At 37.2% G+C, this 24,947-nt stretch overlaps 1 long non-coding RNA gene and 1 other non-coding gene across 2 annotated transcripts; both read right to left on the minus strand.

Annotated features, from left to right (window-relative positions):
• Window positions 1–112: 112 nt before the first annotated feature.
• On the minus strand, window positions 113–22,549 carry LOC129924460 (uncharacterized). The gene is made up of 3 exons (XR_008776397.1): window positions 22,398–22,549; window positions 5,618–5,712; window positions 113–324 (listed from the first exon to the last, which is right to left on the minus strand). It is a non-coding gene; the product is annotated as an uncharacterized LOC129924460 (long non-coding RNA).
• Trnal-caa (transfer RNA leucine (anticodon CAA)) lies at window positions 14,483–14,606 on the minus strand. The gene is made up of 2 exons: window positions 14,569–14,606; window positions 14,483–14,528 (listed from the first exon to the last, which is right to left on the minus strand). It is a non-coding gene; the product is annotated as a tRNA-Leu (tRNA).
• Window positions 22,550–24,947: the final 2,398 nt, after the last annotated feature.

The raw sequence follows: 24,947 nt of genomic DNA on the forward strand, positions 1-24,947 counted from the left end.
TGCAAAGTGTTCAGTTATAAAAAAATGGGAAAGAATCATCTAAGGAATATTTATGTCGAGCTTCGTCAAAATTGGCCAAACTGTGTTGATTTCTGTAAATAACAAACATTCATACAAACTTGGTTTAAATATTTCTTTTTATTTGCAAATATCTGATAGATATCGAAGGATATTAAAAAAAAAAGGCTCAACCAGTGTAACCAGACATTGGCTCATCTGCTCCCCAGTTTTCTGTCACTCCTCTCTGTTCTACACCATCTTCACCTAGTAGCTAACTCGTGTCTCCTCTTTGTAGGAAGGTCTTGGCGAGTCCTGAGACAGTATCTAAGAAAAACAGAAATGTTGCTTTAATGTTGGCAAGATAATGAATGTGAATAGTGCAGTAGCTAGAATTCAGTATCTTCAAACTATTAGGGAATTGGGCCCATTAGAAGGTTAGATATTATATGTTTCTTCTAAATATTGATTGGGAACCCTAGGTGTATCTTGTGTTGCCTACAGTAAATCCGGCTTGGAAGTGAATCGCTCCTACGATTTCCACTAAAGTTAGATCTGGAGATACAGAATGAGGTAGTTCCGAATCTCTGACCTACTTTATAAAAACTCACGTGACTGTGGTCTTATACATGACAATATCTTCCTATGATAAAATGTAGATCTAGATTTAGTGCTAGCCTAGCTCTAGTAGTCCTACTAAATAATCATGAAAATTAGTGAATTTTTGTAACATACTTCTTATTACTTAAAGATGTCTAGATCTAGACTATTTTCATGTTTAAATTACAATGAAATCAATGAGGTCATTAATGTAAACAACACACCCACATGACTGAGAAGAGATCCGGAACTACCTCACTAGGGTAAAAGCTACTTTGTTATGTGACTTCCCTTGAACTGCTAAGCCTCTATCTTGAAATAAGCATGCAGTGGCCATTGAAACACCGTTGAAAAACTAAAAGCGTCAAGTTTCTATTGAAACATAACATGTTTTGACTTAAAGCTCGTACGACCTTCGATAAAGTCCAGAAGGGAATCGCAGCCGAAGGCGCCATTATCCCGATTTATCGATGGAAAGGCTTTTATCCAACGACCAGTCCTGGACCAGGATCTCTTCACTCTTAATTCTGTCTGAGGGTTCCAAACAGTAAGGGCCATTGGCCGTGAAGGGAACCCCAACGTGTACAGGGAACGTCTCGCCCCCGAACGGGTCCTTCTCGTGTTAGCAGCCCAGGGCAGAGCGTCCAATGGAGACTTTGCCTCATATTCCTCCTCTGTAACCGACACATTCCGAGGGAGGACCGCCACTCCTATTGCTCTTCTATGACGGCCTCGTTTAAGGAAAGGCGTGGTGGACTTTTTGGAATGGGTTACCGGGGTATTTGTTCCATTCCCTCCTCCAAGTGACCGGCTCACCCAATGTATCTCGGAGAGACCTTGTGCGCGTCGCGTTCTTAGCCTATCTACCTCCCGGAGGCGCCAGGCTGAAGTGACGGGGGACTGAATCCTCTAAGCTGTAGGACCAGATGTTACAAATCAGCATGCACATTGGACTTTGTTTTTCGAATTGACCTCAATTTTGTTTTTCGAATTGGCCTCAATTTTGTTTTTCGAATTGGCCTCAATTTTGTTTTTCGAATTGACCTCAATTTTGTTTTTCGAATTGGCCTCAATTTTGTTTTTCGAATTGACCTCAATTTTGTTTTTCGAATTGGCCTCAATTTTGTTTTTCGAATTGACCTCAATTTTGTTTTTCGAATTGACCTCAATTTTGTTTTTCGAATTGGCCTCAATTTTGAGAACGAACTTAATTAACGTATTAATCGAACTTTTTTTTGTTCCACCCACCATTATAGCATCCTCAGCTCTATGACGATGCTCTTCAACTTCTTTTAAAAAGATTGCATTGGGGGTTTAGTCTAGTTTGAGGGTGGGTAGCGCTGGGCTTCTGACCCGAGAGGTCTCAAGTTCGATATGGAAGACTAGGGACTTAGAAATTTGCGGTGGTCAGTCAAACTAGTACCTGGCATTAACTGGGTAAAGTAAGACGGTTAGTCGTTGTGCAGGTCATACGACACCCTCGTTAACTTTCGGCCATACAAACATATGACCTTTACATTGTCTCTCCCCCCCCCCCCCCCCGTGAATCGTAAGATAGTAACATAGTATTATACTAATTAGTCAAGTTACATAGTAACAATATTATACCTATTAGTCAAGTTACATAGTAACATAGTATTATACTTATTAGTTAAGTTACATAGTATTATACTTATTAGTCAAGTTACATAGTAACATAGTATTATACTTATTAGTCAAGTTACATAGTAACATAGTATTATACTTATTAGTCAAGTTACATAGTAACATAGTATTATACTTATTAGTCAAGTTACATAGTAACATAGTATTATACTTATTAGTCAAGTTACATAGTAACATAGTATTATACTTATTAGTCAAGTTACATAGTAACATAGTAATATACTTATTAGTCAAGTTACATAGTAACATAGTATTATACTTATTTGTCAAGTTACATAGTAACATAGTTTTATACTTATTAGTCAAGTTACATAGTAACATAGTATTATACTTATTAGTCAAGTTACATAGTAACATAGTATTATACTTATTAGTCAAGTTACATAGTAACATAGTATTATACTTATTAGTCAAGTTACATAGTAACATAGTATTATACTTATTAGTCAAGTTACATAGTAACATAGTATTATACTTATTAGTCAAGTTACATAGTAACATAGTATTATACTTATTAGTCAAGTTACATAGTAACATAGTATTATACTTATTAGTCAAGTTACATAGTAACATAGTAATATACTTATTTGTCAAGTTACATAGTAACATAGTTTTATACTTATTAGTCAAGTTACATAGTAACATAGTATTATACTTATTAGTCAAGTTACATAGTAACATAGTATTATACTTATTAGTCAAGTTACATAGTAACATAGTATTATACTTATTAGTCAAGTTACATAGTAACATAGTATTATACTTATTTGTCAAGTTACATAGTAACATAGTATTATACTTATTAGTCAAGTTACATAGTTCTAACGCAACATGCGCTACACCGTCAACGTAACTACAGTATTCTAGTCCCTTCGCTGGCCTATCCTCTTAACTTTCTATACATTTGGTGTTCCTTAGTGCGTCTATAATAAGTAATGTGTTGCTTTATCTCTCCCCCCCCCTCTCCAAAGTACAAAATGAGCATTGGCGGGATTTCATGACCTAATTAGCGTCGGTTAATTGTCGTCAGGTGGAGCTCTGCAGACGATATGCGACGTGTCGGTTGTACGTGCTGAGTGCTGACAGATTGTGTGAGTGGAGGGGAAAAAAACACAACAACATGCAATTTAAAAAATACGAGGATTGAGTGAGGGAAAGTGAGATAGAGAGATAGAGAACACGAAGGGGCGGGGTAGGGAAGCAATAAAAGCTAAGGCTTGTGGGATGTGTTTATTTTAGTGGCAACACGCTACATACATGTGTATGTGTGTGCGTGAGTGGCCTGAGTGAGTGTGTGTGTGTGTGTCGACTGTGTCGGGATTGCGTTAACCTTTATCTCACTTGGGTATCGATTGCTGAATTTTATGCATGGCGCTAATAAGTAATCGATTTACTTTGTTGGTAGAAAATCGATACGGTGTTTATTTTAAAAAAATCTGGTGTCACGATTACTTTAACTTTTTTTTTTTTTAAAGATTAATACGCAATTTAAAAAAAAAATCTATCTTTATCTCAAACATGGAATCTGAAATCTAAGCGTTTTAGTGCGGACAAGGGAGTGTCTGTTGTCTTGGTCAATAGTCTGTCTTGTGATTGCCCTAAGTGATCTTAATGTCTGACAATCCTGTATTGTCGTAATCTCTGTAAGAAGTGTCCATCTTCTGGCTCTTGTGATGGTCGATATGTTTTACTAATGTCTGGCTATTTAACGTATGGTCTGTCGAAATGTCTGTCTATCTTATAGAAGGTATGTCGTAATGTCTAACTATCTTAAAGATGGTCTATCATAATGTCTGTCTATTTTATAGATGGTACGTCGTAGTGTCGTTCTATCTTATAGATGGTCTGTCGTAATGTCTGTGTTATAGATGGTCTGTCGTAATGTCTGTCTATGCTATAGATGGTCTGTCGGAATGTCTGACTATCTTATCTTATCGTATCTTATAAAATAAAGACGTTACTTCAAAAAAGAAGATGATTACGTCCTTCGCTTGTTCCTAGGTCACCACCCTATAAGTCCACCTCTGATTACTGTTGTCTCATCATTACTTGACGTTTTGGCGTCAAAAGAAAATCAAACTAAAAGTATTAATCTTTTGAAAGACGTATTCTAAGCAATTTATAATAATAATAATATAAGATAAATAACTACCATTTTTAACGTCCATAGCCAAAATGACCACCGCGACAAAAACGGCGTCGCCAAAATGTCCTGCTTCATAGTCGCAGTCAGGGCCTGCCTTAGGCCACTGCAACCTATGTCATCTTCAAGGCATGTTTTACCAAATACCGCCAAAACCCAGAGAGAAAATTTAGCTTATCTGTCTACTAATGAAAGGTACACTACTTTCCGAAATTACTTTGTTGCACTCGGAATATTTTAAAAATACCCGCAACTCGTGGCATCTTGTGAAAGAAGCTTCTCGTGCCTCAAACTAATCAAGAATTACTTGAGGTCAACAATTCACGAAGATAGATTGAAACATTTGGCAATTCCTGCTATTGAGCGTGATCTATGTGGGAAACAGAATTTTCATGTTACGCTGTATGAAGTCGCTAGACTCGTTACACACAAGGCTCGTAAAGTAAATTTGATCGAGATTTTGTATTTAGTAAAGAATGAATAAAATGTACAGACGAATTTATTCCCTATTACAAAATTTTAATATTCACTTATTAGTCTTATCTCTACACAGACTAGGCCCCGCGCAATCCGTCTCGCATAGGGCCCCACAATCGTTAAAGTCACAGAAACAGTTCAGCGCCTACAGAACGCTAGACATCACACATAATTATTTTTTTATATATTTTACATTGAGAAAAAAAATATTTGTTTGGAATATTCTTTAAACCAGCGGTACGCCAAGTTCATCTAGTGTACTGTAAATATAGACAGTGTACATGTTTTTAAAAAAAGTTTTTTTTTTCTCTTTGTGTACTGTCCAGAGCTGATAATAAACAATGCGCTGATGACACGAGCAGCACGTGTCGCGCTAGGTTCATAATGGCCTCAATGTCATCCACCAGCTGTCAAAATTGTTTTTCGGATGACAAATGACATAGAGAGTGGGCAAACAGTTTGAAAACTTGTTTGTTTCTTTGTCTCTCCACTGTCCTGGGCTTCTCATTATGTTTACAGTTTGTTGATGGTTGATGGAGGGAGGGGCCGAGGGGAAGGGGCTGTTACTTAAAATGTTTTTTTTCTTTCATTTAAATTTTTGTGAAACAATAATGTGATGTTAGTTTGACCCTCTATATTCTATAAGATCACATTGACCTACCTACGACGTGTTCCTGCTCTCTATAACCGACTGTTTTCTACTGGTAAAAAAAAAAGAAAAAAGAAATATCGTACCTTTCACTGGAACTTGATCGCATGACCCTCGCTTTAAATATAGAGAGTCCCTGGGCAAGACTTGTGCACTGGAGGTCCCCACCCACTTCTGAAAACTATTGAAAATAGACTTTATGCTAGAGTAATAAAACGCTAGAGTAGACTATTTGTGTCTTTAATCTCATTTTCTTCTTTTTACAATTCCTCTTATTAGCTTGCAAAGTCTCGTGGAAACTGGAACATGGACAATGGACGGGTATTTTGAAAACGGCTTAAACGATTTCACAGTTAAGTATATCTTTGGGAAAAAAAATCCAACTTATTTGCCAAATATGTCTGACCGCTATAATTTTTTTGAAAATGTTTATAGACGAAGTTGATTGTGCAGTGCACAGCTGAGAAATCTCACTGGAAAGACTTCTTGCAATATTGAAGCATAACAAGAAAATATATCTCTAGTCTAGTCTATAGCGTAGTTGATGTTGAGGCCATCTGATTCTTTGACCAACCGTTAAGTAACAGGGTGTCATGTGGCCAGCACAACGACCAACCTTTACTTTCCCCAACTAAAGTCAGTTACCCATTGGAGTTGGGTGGACTCAGGGGCGCCCTAAAAATCCCGAAATTCGAAACCCCAGTCTTCACCGAGATTCGAACCCTCGACCCTAGGTTCCAAGCGCTAAACCACTCATCCACCGCGCCCTTAAGAAATGAATAGCATGAGAAATTTATAGACCGCGTCTGCTTCATAACACTGGATACTAAACGCAGAAAAGTCATTCAGGTATTTGTTTACCTTCCGTTTTACATGTTTTCAGAGATAAATATGATTACATCCTACCCCAAACTACTCGCAGGACGGTTGTGGGATAGCGGGGGAGGGGGGCAGGGTTCAAATCCGGGACAATCGATAAGTCCACAGGCAGACCACACGACCATGCCAGCCATCAAAAAAGATTATATCTCTAGACCCTTAGATATATCCATCTCCATCCGAAGCTTACTATTGGCATACATTTCAGATGCCAAGAAATGCATAGATTTTAATGTTATGTAAACTACATGACTGGCTCAGCAGGGTCGAGGTTAGAGTGTTGTGGTCTCAAGAAACACGACATAGCTCACAAACATTGTATACGTACGTGTTTTGCATATACATAGTTACATTTAAATCGAATAAACTCAATAAAAACGTAACAAAAATCCCAATAAATCCATACAAAACCCAAATAAAACCTACCTAAAACTTAAATAAAACTTAACAAAACTCATTAAAACCTAACTAAAACCCAAATAAAACCTACAAAACTCAAGAAAAGTTAAAGGTAATTGAAATCGATACACATTAGTTTTAGAATAATAATAATTATTGTTATTTGGTTTGCGGGGCTAGAGCAAAAGACATTCAAAAGCCAGATGATAGACATACCCATTGATGAGGTCAATCACTTGGGACCCGGGACAAAGAAACCAAACCAAACCAACTGTTGCTAAAAATAGACCCTCGCCCATTATGACAGGTGGCGCTCATAAATCTTTCGGCTGTCTCCTTTCGCCATGTTTTCTTTTTTTCTCTTGTATCTGAAAATATATTTTGGACGAAATCAAATTTAAATCCTTAAATCTTTCAAGACTGCAAATGTGTGTGGTGTGTATCTCCCCCTCTCTACGGGTCCCCATATCAACGAATAAGACAACTACCCATAAACAGGGCATATAATAGATGTGTGCAGGCAGCAGTCCGAATGTGTAAATTAGCGTGTGTATGCGTGTGTGTTTGATTGGCAGACGACTCTGCCCGCTCGTCATAAAACACGTGATGTACGAATCCCCAGAATGGTCACGTGGCGCCTGCCATCAGACACCCTTCCCCCCCCCCCCCCCCATCCAACACACCAACTGAAGAAATGACCTTTAGATAGCAGACGAGAGAGGACCAAGTCCAACATTCTGGAGTGTTGAGATGCACCCCAAATCTATTGTTATAAGAAGAAAATACCTGACGTATCTATGTATGAAGAGATCTCATCAACTGTTGTTCGTATTTGCATGAAACTTTGGATCATTAAACATATTAGCAACGAAGATTAACTGAAACAGGCTCAGTATAGAGGATTAACTGAAACAGGCTCAGTATAGAGGATTAACTAAAACAGGCTCAGTGTAGTCAAAATTTAATTGATCCTGCGTAAAAGCACTCTTATCTTATCTTATATAATACAGACGTTACTTCAAAAAAAGAAGATGATTACGCCCAGCACGTCATGCATTCAGTCATGCATATTAACCAATGACTTAAATTCTGCCAAGTCACTGGTTTTCCTGGATAGCTCAGGCAACCCATTCCATGCACTAATAGCACTAGGGAAGAAGGAGTATTTGTACAAATTTGTCCTAGCATACGGGATACCGCAACTCTGAAATAAATGGAATGGAACTTTAAGTTGAAATAGAGGCAATCGAAATTTAGTATTTCAATGAAATTGGTTTCGTTGAAGTACTAGAATATATTTTGTAGAAATAATTTTTTTTTTTTGGTTGTTGAAGGTTACAAATTGTACTGCCAATGTCTCACCAAAGTCTATGGCTAGCAGCGAACGGTCTTTTTTTTTAAAATTAAATTAAACTGTTTAAAGTTACCCCAGTTGCCACAAGAAAGACTATCAACTTCATTGATGTAACTACACCCTCGCCTTTAACAAGCTCGAGAGTACCGCAACGTCTACGTATTGCCATGCGGCAAGCATGGACAGCTGTTTGTTACAAGTTTGCATTATTATACACGTACATGATTACCATTTTTAAAACATTTTCATATTATCAATAGAGTATTCATTTATTGGCTAGAGATAACGGCACAATAAATTATCAATAAAAAAAAATAATACACACACCTTTACTTCCATAATCCAACAATATCCTTTAAAAAAATCAACAATATGCTGTAACAAAAATCCAACCATATCCTCAAAAAAAAAATAAAAAAAAATCCAACAATATAGAGCCCAATCTGCAAAATGATGGACTCCCAACCCTTGCTTATTACCAGTGCATCGCTAGCGACTTATAGATGTGCAGGCTTTAGAAAATGTGTATACTATTTCTACATGATTAAGGGAGGTAATGCAGTTTAATGAGAAATTACAAAACAAGTCATTAAAGGAGCATAGTACTCCAGTATAGTGTTGATGAGACTTAGGATCCGTTCTTGGTCAATTCATGGTCACTGTGGTGAATGCAATTTAAGACTAAGACTAAGACTGCTTTATTGATCCTTACGGAAATTTGTTGTGATTACAAGGACTCTTTTCTCATATAAAGACAACACAACAGAAAAATACACATAAATACAACAGACAGTATAGAGAGTTCAGATATTTTAGTGCATTTCATGTTCCTTTAGATGTGAGTTTGCGTTTTGTACAATGCAAATGACTAATGACTGAGCCGCAGGGGTCGCCTTTGATTTGGTATGTCATTACTTTCTTTTTACTTCGCCAACTTTTTTGTTTGTAAGTTTACAGTTCTTCTCTTCAAATGAAACACCCCCTTTTCCTCCGACTTGCTCTCATTCATTACGTGGGTCGTTTCTCTAAGAGCATTTTTTTTTTGAGAGTGAGAAGTTGTTTGTTATCAGTGTGCGTTGGGTCAACATGTTGGCTTGGAGATGAGGAGGAGGAGAAAGAGAAAAAATTTCCTCTCCCCCCCCCCCAAAAAAAAAAAATTAATGTTTTTCAAGGTTAAATGAAGGACATGGACTAATGGATGTGATGTCGGGTGAGCGCGAAGATTGAGGGCGCTGCCATCAATCCACATGACATCATCACAAGCACAGCTGGACCATTCAGATTGGACAAATCAAAATGCCCCATTCAAATTGGACCGTTCAAAATGGACTTTACTTTTCCGTCGTCTCACAAAGCTAGCGTAAAAAAAAACAAAACAAAAACAAAACGAAAACAAACAAAAATACAGTAAAATAATGTAGAAAACGTCACTTCTCTTTTACACATATATTTTTTTGTCTTAAATTTTTAGCGGCCCCCGTAAGGGGAAAAAGCCGCTATTAGGTTTGTGCAAAATGTCCGTCTGTCCGTCTGTCCGTCTGTCCGTCTGTCACACTCAGATCTCGAAAACTAGAAGAGATATGAAAAATATTATTTCATCATTAAATCCGGCTTGAAAAGTTTAGGTGCAACGGCTACTTTTGGTTTTCTAAAAGCAAACCGTTTAATTTATAAAATTAATTATGCAAGCGATTTTTTCATAAAAATACACCAATTCTAAAACAATTACGTAAATGTAAGGGAGGCAATGTTACAATATGCTAACAAAGATGGACAATTTTTGTGTATTTTCAGTATCACTAAGTCAAATATATTTTTAAAATGTACAGGAAATGTTTACAACAAATACAAATAATAGTTAAAGACGTTTTTTCTGGTCAACTAGCTGCTAAAATTAAAAGAAAACATTTCTGTTTGTTTATAAAGGCTAATAATGAACTTTGTATGTAAATATCACGCACATTTTTTTAAATGGACTTTTTATGCAGCGATTTTCGTGCAGTAGCGTAACGTCGCAACATGATCAGGTGCTAAACCAATTCCTTAAACTTTTTTTAAAAATCAGATTTTATTTATTTTTTGTTTAGTGCCCCCATCCGAATAAAAGAAGCTTATTTTTGTGCGTTTTGTCTGTTGGTCGGTCTGTCCGTCACGATTAGATTTAAAAAACTAGAACTCTAAAAGCTATTGAAAATCTGATTTACCCTTTAATGTTCCTCCCATAACATCTCAATAGTTTTAAGTATCTAAAATTGATTGTTCCGGATTTTTTTGTGCAAAACTAATCAACGCCAACAAATGTTTATTTGCTCTTCTAACTTATATTACATTCAATTTCCATGCTTAAACGTTGCAAAAACACATTATCAATAATATGTTGTTCCGTTTTTTATGTAAATAGCATATTAATGCTAAATCATAATCTCTATACTGACTTATATTTCATTAAGTGTAAAAATGTTCCGGATATTGTTTTATAGAACATGAATTATGCCTAATGATTGTTTGAAATCGCATAAGGCTTTTAAAAAAAGTAATTTACTTGAATTGATTACTGAAAATTACTTTTTAGACATTTAATTTTCTTGTAAAACAAACATAACATAGAAGTTTTGTAATCGATAAAGAAAGTTCCGGATTTTGTTTCTTACAAATCGTCGCCAGAAATTTCCGAATTTATTTAAAAATCTACTAACGACAAATAATTGTTTGAACTCCCTCTTCTAATTAATAAACAAATAATCTTCTCATTTACGAAATAATGTTTTTACGGATTTTTATGAAAAATATTTTAACTCACTACTCTCTTACAGTACATTTAACTTTCTACCTAAAACACTAAAAAATCTAATTATCGTTAATATTATGTTCCGATTTTTAAGGAAAACAGAATCCAAACACCAAAGTAAGGTATGAAAATCTCTCCACGTGGCTGTAGTACATCTAATTTTTATACGAGACCATCCAAAAAATTTAATTAACGGTATTACATTTATCTGAAATTCTCTTTTTCTTTTACTATTTATACAAACATCCGGAACAATCTATTATATAAACTTTTCAATTGTGTTCATACCTAAAAATTATTGCGATGTTTTGAATGGTAAAATAAAGGTTAATCAATTTTTAATAACTTTTAGTTGTTTTTTTTATATCAAGATAACGGACAGACCGACTGACAGACAAAACGCAAAAACAATGTGGCTTTGATCCTTTTTAAATAATATCTATTAGAACTCAGTGCACCAATGTCTATGAACCCTCGTTAAATATCTCGTGTAAATAAAGACATTTTTTTTTATGGTACCGGTACTAGCCTATTGTGAGGTAATGGAATTTTTTTTCTTTGACGTCATATGAATGGACTCTTTAAATGTAATGTTAAAAGAACGCACTCGGTGCACCAATGTCTATTAACCCTCGAAAAAATTGCTTGTATTAATGAAAACATATTTTAGTCTAACTAAGCCGTGTGACGTAGTGTTTTTTTTCCTTTGACGTCACATGGAATGAAATCTTTAAATGAAATGCTAAAAGAACGCACTCGGTGCACCAATGTCTATGAACACTCGAGAAATGGCTCGTGTTGATAAAGGTGATTTTTAGTCTAGCTAGGCCTTGTGACGTAGTGTTTTTTTTTCCTTTGACGTCATATGGAATGAATTCTTTAAATGAAATGCTAAAAGAACGCACTCGGTGCACCAATGTCTATGAACACTCGATAAAAGGCTCGTAATGATGAAGGCGATTTTTATTCTAGCTAGGCCGTGTGACGTAGTGTTTTTTTTCCTTTGACGTCATATGGAATGAATTCTTTAAATGAAATGCTTAAAGAACGCACTCGGTGCACCAAAGTCTATGAACACTCGATAAATGGCTCTTATAGATGAAGGCGATTTTTAGTCTAGCTAGGCCGTGTGACGTAGTGTTTTTTTTTCCCTCTGACGTTATATGGAATTAATTCTTCAAATGAAATGAAAAAAGAACTCGGTATCATGGGCGTAGCCAGGATTTTTTTTCGGGGAGGGTTTGGGGGGGTGATTCCCCCCCCCTGATCCCCCCCCCCGCGGAAAAAAATTAGATATATATATATATATGTGTGTGTGTGTGTGTGTACATAATTAATCTTTATTACATTCTGACCCTTTCGGAAGACGTTTATTGTTTATTGTAGACTCCCTGCTAGCAAAGGGGTCTAGGGGAGTTCGCAGCGCTCCCCCAGCGCGGGGCGAAGCCCCGCCGCCGAGCACTATTTCTGGTATTGAAAGCCAACAAAATGCATATTCTGAGGTATCTACAGTGCATTATCTTGCTATTAAAAAGTTTTATTTCAAAAACCTAATGTGCTATTCTTACTGACTTAGACCCTCTCGAGCCGTTCGGCGCATTTTCCGGCAAGCTGTTTCCGCAACTCTTATTTTGCGTAATTCATTTTGTGTGAGAACATGTCCCGCAAAACCTCATGCGACGCTCTGTCACAACCTTACTAAAAATTCGACTCACAGTTCGGCATATGATTTCTTTGATTTAGACCCGATCTCTATGACTGACTCCTAAAATCTGTCTTAGTCATCTTTGTTGAGACACATTTAATGATTTTCAATTTTGGCAGAACACTATTCACACTTTATTAATGGCGCCCAAGCTACTGGTAGAAATTTGTAACCTTTCTTGACTACGCTCTTGGAATTACATGCCTGTATTTCGCTTTAGATTTTATATCGAAAAGGAAAGTTTTTTCGTCAAATCATCTGTTGAGGGGTTTTAAACTAAGAAATCTCTGGAGTTTTTTTGTTTTGTTTTTAATTCAAAACCCCATTTAGCTACGATCATAGAATTTGGTGACTGTAGTTTGCTTTAAAATAATATTGAAGAGAGAGGTTTTCAACTCTAAACGCTCTGTAGGGGAATTTTAAACTCAAAACCATCTGGATGGGTTTTAAACTTTAAAGAAAAAGCCATCTGGAGAAGGGGGACTTAAACTCAAAACCCCTTTGGCTACGCTCATAGATTTTATAGTGTGTAATTTGCTTTTTTTTTATATTGAAGAGGTACTTTTTTAGCTTCAAACCCTAACTGGAGGGGAGGGGGGTTTAAACTCAAAACCCCTTTGGCTACGCTCATAGAATTTTGAGTGTGTAATTTGCTTTTTTTATATTGAAGATGGGGTTTATCGTAAATTTTGGAGGGGGTTTTAAAATCAAAATCTTCCTCAACTGTGCTGTTGGAATTTGGGGATTGTTGTTTGCATTTTTTTTGTTTTGTTTTATAGAAGAGGGGGATTTAACTGCAAAAAACCTCAGGTAGGGGGTTTGAAATTCAAAACCCCCTGTAGGGGGTTTTAAACTCAAAGCCCCCTGGTAGAGGGATTTGTATCTCAAAACCCCCTGGTAGGGGGATTTAAACTCAAAACCCCCTGGTAGAGGGTTTTTAACTCAAAACTGCCTCGGCTGTGCTGTGGTAAGTGATGATTTAGTATTAAAATCTCACCTAAAATAAACAAAATGAAAGCAAAAATCAGTCCCTTAATTCCGTTCCCTGCGGGGGGGGGGGGATTTCATTTCGGGGGGGGGTTTGAACCCCAAGAACCCCCCCCCTGGCTACGCCCATGCTCGGTATAGTAATGTTTATTAAGCCTCGTTATGTGACTCGCGTTTAAAAAAGGAATGATATCTTGATTTAGATCTAATCTAGATTTTTTAAACTAGATCTAGATTTTTATTACAGTATATCTAGATCTGGATTTATATTCTAATTAAAATTATTTTAGAGTCTAGATCTAGAAACTAGTTTAGACTAAAATAGACTAGATTAAGATGTAGAATTTCAATTTCTAAACTTAAAGTGTAAAAAAAATGTGTAGATTTTCATTTCCAAACGTTTTGATCAATATTGTAATGTTTTAATATACTAAAACTAATCTACTATTTTTTTATTAAATTTAAATTTAAATTTACGGCAAATGAATCTTTGAAACATTATTACTTTTGACCATCGGATGGCTGCCTGGTCGTGCGGTTTGCGCGCTGGACTGTCGTTCAGATTTATGGATGGCCCAGGGTTCAAACCCTGCCCGCTCCCATCCCCCGTCGTCCTGCGGGAGGTTTGGACTAGGAAGTAATTATCTTCAACTCTGAAGGAACATCCGAAACGTGTAAAACATTTTACATCAAAATTAAATCACCTCTTGAATATTATTTGCGAATATGCAGATCCGACAGGGATCCGACTTCGACGGGGGCCGCCTCTGAGTTTGTGTAACACAAACTCTCTTTGTAATCTTGTTTTTTTTAAATTTGATTTCCAAATAAAAAAAAATTGTCAGAAGTGGGATTTGAACCCACGCCCACATTCGTGGACCAGAACACCCAAGTCCCACGAATCATGGGAAGGACTGTGATTATCCTTGAGTCTGGCGCCTTAGACCACTCGGCCATCCTGACATACGGATGATAAACCATTTGAATCATATTAATACTTTATAATATCGTATAATATAATAATATATTATATATATAGAGAGAGATAATATAAATCATATGTAATTTAATTTAAAAAAAAAGTAATAACAGATCACATAATATCAATAATTAACGATACCATGGTTGATTTGACCTTATTAAATAAATTAAATTAGTTTCTGGTTTTATAAACTTTAATTTGTGTTATATAAAAAGAGCATGCAGTCTCCTATAATTATATACCAAAAGTGGCAAAAGTAACATTTTTTAAATTACAAACAAAAATGTTATTGAAGTTTAATCATAACAGGGTAGAATGTACAAATGTGAAAAATGAATAATCATGTCAGAACGTGGAAAAATAAGGACGGATATAAAGAGTTAAATAGTCACTCCACCGAAGGCTTCAGAACAAACCGCTTGGTCTTTCCATAGCCCGAACGAATTCTGCTCTATTCTCAATCGACGAGTTTGCCTTTTTTTTTTCACGCCAAAGTCGGGACGTCTGCTCACCTTAATTAGGGTAAGGTGGGACGAAAAGCCCCCTCTAAGCTTCTATGGCCTGTTTATATTTATTTAGCCCAAATTTATTATGCAAGTAGTGCAATATGTCTACTCTACAAATTAGTTTTAAAAATGATATTGTGTTTATACATTTAAATATTATTGCATGAAATTTAGAAGGCTCAAAATTGGTCATTTTACCCCACACCATTAGTTACATTTGTTTGAGAATTTGTTTCAAGTGAGGTAATGAAACGTTTGAAACTCATACTGCAGTTACTCCGGCAGTAAATTTATAGATGTAGGCCTGTTGTAATCCTAAATGTCACAAGTGTAAATGATACAGCCCAGAATAAATCTTTCTAAATGTCAGCAATATGATTGAGAGGTTGGAATAAAGGCCGCCATCAGTGACACGATGTCTCGCTGGAGGTGTTGGACTCAGGGACGATAACTAATCCTCTTCTCAGTCGGATCGTCTGCAAATTTTTTATTTATAACATGACGCTTGAGAACTAGACAAACCTAAACAATTACTGAGTTTAGAATGTAGTGGGAACACTGTAATGTAAATGTATTACAGTTTGGCACTGTGCATCGCCTCTAAATGTGCATCGTATTCCCATTGTGCATGTCTTTCTTTGTGCATCGCTTTCTCTTTATGCATCATGTCTAAACGTGCATCATCTCCAATTGTGCATGGCTCTCAATTCGCATTGTCTTTTAATGTGTATCACTTGCTCTTTGTGCATCGCCCCTCTCATTGTGACTTATCTCCCGTTGTGGCAATAGTCTACCTAGTCTGTTAACGGCAAATGTATTTTATTTAATAGCTCTACTAAAGGCAGAAGCGTCGCTAGGGTTGATGCCACCCGGTGCGATTAGCTTTTGTTGGTTTATTCATTTTTTTTTTGTTAAAACATACACCTTGTATCCAAAGGCGTAGTGAGAAAGACATGCGCCCGGAGCAAGGTGCTTTATTGGCGCCTCCCCATTTTCCATGAGCATCGCATAGAAATATAGGCTGCGTGTAGCGCACCCCAGAGGGTGGCGCTTGGGGCATCGCGCCCCCTTGCCCTCCCCCCCCCATTACTACGGCTCTGCTTGTATCTGATTCTAGATTCATTGATTGGTACACAACTGCCTTTTTTTTGTGTATAATTCGTTGCTTCTGAAGTTGTATCACTTTGGTGTCGTCCCTGCTGGGTGTCCTCAGGGCGGTCCTCACATTTCTTTCCAGAGACGCAGCTGACTAAATGAACTAGTGGCAAGTGAAAAGTTACTATAGAGAGGGTTACAATACTCCACTGCTGCCCTTGTCTCACAACACATGGGCACTTGCACACACGTACACATACACGGACAAAGCTTCATGGGTAGAAATTCACTTCACCTTCTACTAATGATTAGTCTTACAGGACACACACTCTCACACACACACAGTGACCGGAGATTGATTGGTATTTTGTGACACTAGGGTTGATACCGATCTTTTGTAGTAGTGAGGTAGTGAGACAGAGAAAGAGAGAGAAAGAGAGAGAGAAAGAGAGAGAAAGAGAGAGAAAGAGAGAGAACGAGAGAGAGAAAGAGAGAGAAAGAGAGAGAACGAGAGAGAGAAAGAGAGAAAGAGAGAGAGAGAAAGAGAGAGAAAGAGAGAAAAGAGAGAGAGAGAAAGAGAGAAAGAGAGCGAAAGAGAGAGATAAAGAAAGAGAAAGAGAGAGAAAGGAGTCTAAGGGCCTTTGATTGTTTGCTAAGTTTCCCCATAACTTAATGTAACCGCTGTGATCTGTTTGGGGGGAGGGGCAGCAGCAGCTGGAGTGAGAGGGATGGGAACATGAATGTTGTTGGTAGATGTGTCTCCAGTAATCTCCTGTAACCAGCTCCCTGTCACGCACAAGTCATCATGCGCCCCCATCCACGCCCCTTCCCCCTCTATCTATCTCTCCCCCCTCTCTCTCTCTCCTTCACTCAGCCACTGGACATTTCTCAAGTGTCTTTATTTTATTGAACTGGTAAACATGACAAGTCCACATACACACTACCTCCCTCCCACCTCCTCCTCTCCAAACATCAACACACACACGCACACACTTTCAACCCAAATGGCCTTTTCCTCTGCTGCCCTCCCCCAGCCTCTCTTGCCTCTCCGGTAGAGGCTTCTGTCATTTATCTCAATATTTGTTTTTTATCTTCCTACTTTTTGTTAGTTTATGTATCGTTCTTCAGTTCATAGGAACAAATCAACTTTGACCTTTACTTTCATAACTTCCTCCCAGAATACATCATCCCCCCCCACCCCAATCCATTTGATGCTTTCTAAAACTTAGTCAATAATGGAAATAAAGTAGACTATAAGTCATAACAAAACCAAAAAAAAAAAAAAAGAGGGGGAAGGGGGAGGAGAAAGAATACCTCTGACAACTCCTGATTGATTATGTTAGAGTTTGTTGTTGTTTTTTTTTTCAGAAAGGAAAAATTTAAACGGATAGGGGGGGGGGGGAGTCAATTTCTGATTTATATTTCGACACTAAGCTTGCTGACAGCTGTAATAGCCAAATGATATGAAAAAAAAAAAAAAAAAAAAAAAAAGATCCGTTGAACCACTAAGAATCCGACAATGCAACAAAGATTGCAATGGAAAGGCGGAAGCGTCACTAGGTGTGGTGTCAGCCGGTGGGATGAATTAATGCTATGACCCGCATTATCCTGCCATCCCCCTCCCCCCTCCTAAAACCACCAACAACGTTATTTTGGTTGAAACACAAAGCAATGTGATCATGTGATCTGTTTTGGTCAATTGATTGTTGCACAACTATAAAGTATGCGCATATATTTTCTTTTATTCCTGAACTCTTATCATTTTGGTGTCTGCCGAAGTGCACCGCACACATTACCCTCTCTCCTGTTATGGAGTGTGTGAACTGTGTGTGTGTTTCCTAGGTGATGTGAAGAGACTGTGCAGTGTAGAATGATGAAATATAAACGGAGCTCCTTATAATGTATGGGGAAAAACGACAGACGATCTAGAGATACGAAAGAGTTAAGACGTGTATTTTTTTTTTTTACAACTCTTTTATCAACTCTGTCTGTTTGTCTGTCTGTCTGTGTCTGACCAAAAGTTTGTACACGTTATTTCTCCGACACCCAATCTCGGAACAAGCTGTAAATTTGCACAATTATTTCTTTTACCTAACAAAATAAGAAAGAAATAGCAAAAATTAACCAATAAGTTAGCTATTTATTGTTGATAAATTACTTTAGTTGGTATATCAAACAATGGAAAGAAATAGAACTTGACTGAAGTGGTGGTATTAGCGGAATTGACTGAAGCGGTGGTATAAGCTGAATTAGTCCCATTTATAGATTGTCGTCTGAGGCTTTTTACAAACTTTATTACATGAGTGGTCAAAACTAATTGATACACTTAGTATTAGCTTTGTTTGAAAAAAATATATATGTATTTTGTATTTTGCTTGTTTTGTTTTTTTGTTGCTTTTTTATTCTTTGCAATGTGATATATTTTGTTTATTTATATTTCAAGTTGTTCAATTTTGTGCATGTTTTACTTCTGTTTAAATTTGTCCACAAAAAAAAAAAGTTAGTATAAGTTCTAATATTGCACAAACTCAAAATCGGCCACGGAAGTGGTCCACCTAGAGTCTTCACCAGGATTGGAACTCGGGACTTTCGGTTCCAAGTGCTTTAACCCTCAGCCACATCATCACATATTCGTTTGGCGAACACTATTATTTTTTTAAAATAATAATTATTAACCTTCTCCATACATTCAAAATTAATAACATGTTACATGTAATAAAGAGAAACTAAAAAAGATTTTTTCTTGTAACAAAATTAGATAAATTGGCAACACGAAGAAAAATAATTCTTGACCTACTTTAAGCTACAATTGTGTACAAATGACTTAACAAGACTTTCCCCTCGCAAATAAAAATTAATATCTCCATTGTCATTTGTCATACAAACTAGACAGAGATCTACCTAGATCTAGACCTCGTTTTAGATCTAAATTTAGATTCAAGATCTAAGTCTAGGTCTAGAACTAGATCTAAGTCTTTGTATAGTTCTGGATCTAAGTGTAGAACTAGAGTTAGATCTTAGTCTAGAATCTTGATATAGAATCCACAAATCTAGACTAGAATACGTATGAATGTACACATTTAATCTTAAAATTACTAGACCTAGATAGTAGGCCTTTTGTTACCGGGTAATTGTGTACTATGCTGTTCATATCCGATTCATTTCTTAATGTGATACTATTGTTTACATAATAATAAATCTACACCCCTAAGCTGTCAGAAGATAAGTTATTGCCTTAATAATTAAAATTTTGTTCAAATTATCAATACATTTCTAATATTAGAAATATATCTAGATCTGGCCTGGGCTCTATTTAGTCTTATTTAAACTGTCATGTGTAGGTCCCTATAATGAGAATATCTCAAAACTGCGCGCTATAAAAGTAGTTTATTATTTCTGAAAGTTATAACTAAAACGAAGTTCGTATCAAAATTCTTTTTTTTAAACAACATTTGAATCAGTATTCTATTCAATGAGTTAGTTAATAAATGGAAAATATATTTTATAATGATCTATTGACACTTTTACCATTGTGACCTTAGATGCAATTTTTTTGTACCAATGCGCGAATCTATGAATGAAGCTAGAATTATTAATGAAGAAGTCCATGACTTTTTTTTTTTTAAAGTTACCTCCCCTGTAGTTTTTCATTGAAAAGTGGTGTAATTTTTTCAAAAAATCTGCTTGCATATATAATTTTAAAAATTAGATTGTTCACTTTCGGAAAAGAAAAAAGTAGTCGTTGCATCAGAACTTTGAAGGATTTAAAATATCATGATGTCCGATTTTCATTTTCTCTTCTAGTTTCTGAGATCTAAACGGGACGGACGGACGGAAAGACAAGCCACAAAAAACCAATAGCGTCTTTTCCCTTTTCGGGGACCGCTAAAAATAGAACACCCCCATTCATTGGTTTAGTTGTACTAGCAATTTTTGTGCTACAATCCAACGACCAAGTTACAATTCCTCTTACTTTCAGTGACGTAACTCCAGGGAAGGAGTAAAGCATGTTCGTCTGTTTCGGAATGATGATCTCCGACTGTTACTTTTTTTTTTTCAAACGGCTAGCTAAAAACGTGAATCCTCAAATAGGGCTCTTTGTCTTAAGGCCCCTCACCAAATAGGACCCTGCCAGATGGTTGCGTGTCTAAAGGGCCTTTTAGTCGAATCTTAAATTGACGGGGTCGTTTCGCCCAGGCCGATGAAAACGACCTGTTCACATCAACGAAGCCAGGCTGAGGCTCACCTATAGTGTACTCCGTTGCCTGTCGTACAAGAGGATGATGTGATCATTTATTCATCTCTGTAACATTACAAGGCAATGAGATGGACTGGGGGCGGGGGCGGGGGAATCTCGAAGGATGAGATAAATGGAATGGAGCTGTGGTTGGCAGGAAGTCGAACAGCGATCAGATCCTCTGATATGACAGAATACAGTATCAAAGAAAGAAAGAGAGAGAGAGAAAGAGAGAGAGAGAGAGCGAAAGAGAGAGGACGACATTTAGAAAGTGAGTGTACCAAAGAAAAAGAGTGATAAACACTTTATTGAAAGAAAAAAATATGGAAGGATAATATATATATATATATATATATTAAAGATCGACTCTCTCCAGACACACAAATACACTCTCACACACACACAAACACACACACACATATATATATATATGTGCGTGTGTGTGTGTGTGTGTTTAAGAAATCAACGGACGCAGTCGTTGTCGGTGTCTAATTTTAAATCAGTGAACATTGATACTGACCATTGGGAAGACATAGCCTTAGACCGCAATAGATGGAGAGAGACGGTGACCAAGAAAGCTATAGACAGCGAGAAAACATGGGCCTCAGTTCTAGAAGAAAAGCGTGCAGTACATTACATAACCGGTACCTCAACCACCATAGCGAAAGCCACATTGCAATATATGTGGACAGGAGTGTCTCTCCAAAATAGGGCTACACAGCCACATGAAAAAGTGTATATATATATGTATGTACCCGGTATGTAATATGTATGTATGTATGTATGTAAGTTTGTGTCTGTCTGTCTGTCTGTCTATCTGTCTATCTATCTATCTATCTATCTATCTATCTATCTATCTATCATCTATCTATCTATCTATCTATCTATCTATCTATCTATCTATCTATCTATCTATCTATCTATATCAGAAAAGACGCTCAAGACAATAAAGAGATGAAAGACTGAAACATAAAATTCTACAAAGATGTTCACCAAGGGAAGATAGCTGATATTTTCAAAATAAACAAAGTTATCTTTCTTTTTCTTATTTCTTGATATCTTTAACAAGTCATAACACACGCATGCACATACACACACGCGCGCACACACAAACACATGTCCCCCTTAAGTTGCATGCACAATCTAAATCAAAGAAATGGCGTCATCACAATATGTTGGCTAAGAGTGAGGGCGAACATAGCCTCCAGTGGGCTACCACTGTTTCTAGCGAACAAAGAAAGGTTCACTAACAGTTTCATCTGGCGCCCCGTTCCCCAGCGGGAATTCTTACGGGCGGTTATAGTTCTCCCAAGGTACGCGACGGTACATTGTATTTATAGGAATAAGAAGCGCCCCCTTGTGTGCTCGGCTTCCGGCCATCGCGTTATTGGAGAAACTGACACGTCGGCTTAAGGAGCCGTGACTCATGAAAACGGGTGTGATAAAATGATCACTTTGTTCATGGAAGGGGGGGGGGGATCCTTGACAGGAAAGAGCCAATCTCTCATATGGCCGAGGGGTTGAGACCTTCCCGAGTCGAAGGCAATAATAAGATATTTTTTTTTTAACGAATGAAAATGAGAAGAAGAAAAAGTACAAGTACTCTTCTTCTTTCTTCTAAAATGTGGTATGCTTTTAGACAGAACTATTATTATTATTAAGTGTTTTATTAAAGCCTACATGTACTTAAATCAGTCCCTGAATTTCCAAATGTGTTATATGTTTCGGATGTTCCTTCAGAGTTGAAGATATTCTACTTCCTAGTCCAAACCTTCCGCAGGACGACGGGGGATGGCAGCGGGCAGGGTATGACGTTATGAACCCGGGACCATCGACACGACCAAACGACAGTCCAGCGCGCATTCCGCACGACCATGCAGCCATCCCGACCAGGCTTTAACCCTTATCAGACGTTTCAAGTATTAGTAACTTACTTCTAGTTTCCAACATGACTGTAGATTACAGTGTCGACTGCACATTGACACTTGACCCTCTGGCAATGTACACAATTACCTCAGCGAACTAGTCACGATAATAACTGAGCACGAGGTTTGAAAAGACACGCCTTTGTTACAATAACAACAAAAAAAAAAAGCTTGAAGGTAATGGGTTAATTCGTATCTGCGCGTGTGCGGGGAAGAGAAGTGGAGCGGTCTAGCGTGGGGGGGTGGGGTGGGGGAGGGGGAGAAGGGCGAAGATGAGACTAAGCAAACAGTACAAGGGGAAAACTTGTGGACATAGCGTACTAGTCTCTCTATCAGCGTCCACGTCAAGCCCTGGGTCAATCTACACCCTACGTGACCAAAAGATAATAGCTGATGAAATCCTAGAGTACACTGGTCTATGAGGACGTTGTAATGCGGAGAGAGAGAGAGAGAGAGAGAGAGAGAGAGAGAGAGAGAGAGAGTTAAAACAGCATCACTTCATTAAAACATCATCGTATCGAACAGCTGTCTAATAGATTCGTTAAAACGTAGGCACATAACATATTTCCAGGCTCAGCCGGAGTGTAAGAGTTAACATATTACATAAGCAAAACGAAAATAAACAAGCAATAAACACGATATATATATATATACTTAAAATAAAACATAACTTGTGTTGAGTTAAGGGAGACTACTTCAAACCGCTGTTTTAATTTTTTTTTCTTCACTTAATAGATCAAGTAAAAACTTTGTAATTGGATGTGTGATACCTAACAAAACATGAATCAATATAAGTAATTAAACAACTAATTATTGTATACTGATTTTTTTTTCGCATCTAACAAAGGAAATAAGTGCTCGTTATTGGGAGTTGTGGCTTTATATCGGCGTTATTCCCTTTATTTCTTTTTATACTGTTTTTTTCCCTCCCAATTCCCATTTTCGGATCAAGTTTTAATTTCGCACAATTATTCATAGACGATGAGCATACTTGAAGCAATTGAAAAAAAAACAACAACAATTAGTTAATTGTTTCGTGGTAATTAATTAATTGTTTTATATTGAAAAAAGGAGCTTATTCATGCAGTATTAAGATAGATGCCAATAATTTTTTGTGGTTATTCCCCTTGGATAAGTATTGATTTTGCTTTTTAATTTTTTTTTTCACATTCTTTGATCTAATTAAACGAAAATACGACGCACAACGAAGAACAACATCAAGCCTACATACTTGGCTTTCCTTAGACATAAGATTTGGTCCGAATAAGCGACTGGTCTGATTAACTTGTGGTCAAGATTGGACTGAATTGTTATTGGTCACAGACACACAATGTCCTGACATACCACTCTTCATTTCTCCCTCGCCTGAAGTGTTATGCTAAGTTCTCTGTGATTGATTATACAAGTACATGTATTGTGATCATAAAGAGGATTTAAACATGGACGAACTGAAGGCAATTTATTTCTATGACCTTTTTTGGATATGGGTTGTAAAGCAGTCATATCTAAATAAATAAGGTAGTAAAGTTCCCCTTTCAGACCTTGCCATCTTTAGGGTAGATGATGTAAAGGTCATTGGTTTCTGTGACCCGCTGTTAACGAGGGTTTCGTGTGGCCAGCACAACGAGCAACCGCATTTACTTTTCCTCCCATGTTCGTCTGTGGTCATTTATAGGTAAGTTCTGCAAAGGTCATTAATGAAGGTAGTTCGTCTGTGGTCATTTATAGGTAAGTTCTTTAAGGCCATTAATGAAGGTAGTTCGTCTGTGGTCATTTAAAGGTAAATTCTCTAAGGCCATTAATGAAGGTAGTTCGTCTGTGGTCATTTATAGGTAAGTTCTCTAAGGCCATTAATGAAGGTCTGTGGTCATTTATAGATAAGTTCTGTAAGGCCATTAATGAAGGTAGTTCGTCTGTGGTCATTTATATGTAAGTTCTTTAAGGCCATTAATGAAAGTAGTTTGTCTGTGGTCATTTATAGGTAAGTTCTCTAAGGCCATTAAGGAAGGTAGTTGGTCTGTGGTCATTTATCGGAGAAGTCTGTATATTTAGTTTGCAGTTATTTATCGGAAAAGCGTGTTCGCTCGTTTTTTTCCTGCTTCGAGTGTTCCTTCAGATATGAAGGCTATTACATCCTTGCCCAAACCACCAGATGGAGGGCGGAGGACGGCAGTGGGCAGGGTTTCAATCCGGGACCATCGATACGAATGTCCAGAGCACATTCGACCCGACCAAGCATCCAGTCTATTGATTTAGTGTTGTAAACGGCCGGTTGACTTGTAGCACCAAACTGCGGGTAGACAACTCAATCGAAGTAGGCGTATTAGATTTGAACTTGTAAACCTTGAACTAACTTGAGTGACTTCTTTGTGAACAGAACGAAATAGAACTTTGATTACACTATAAACAAATTCAACTTGAGATGAAATGCAGTACATGTAGTAGACTGGAGTCATACTATAAAATGGTATTCTGAACAAAATCTCACTCACTACAAAAACACGTCTTCTCAGTCTGGCTTTCTGGAGTCGTCTGTTTTACCGGTAACACCGGTAGTTT

Source organism: Biomphalaria glabrata, chromosome 2 (genome assembly GCF_947242115.1).
Source record: "Biomphalaria glabrata chromosome 2, xgBioGlab47.1, whole genome shotgun sequence".
NCBI classification, from domain to species: domain Eukaryota; kingdom Metazoa; phylum Mollusca; class Gastropoda; family Planorbidae; genus Biomphalaria; species Biomphalaria glabrata.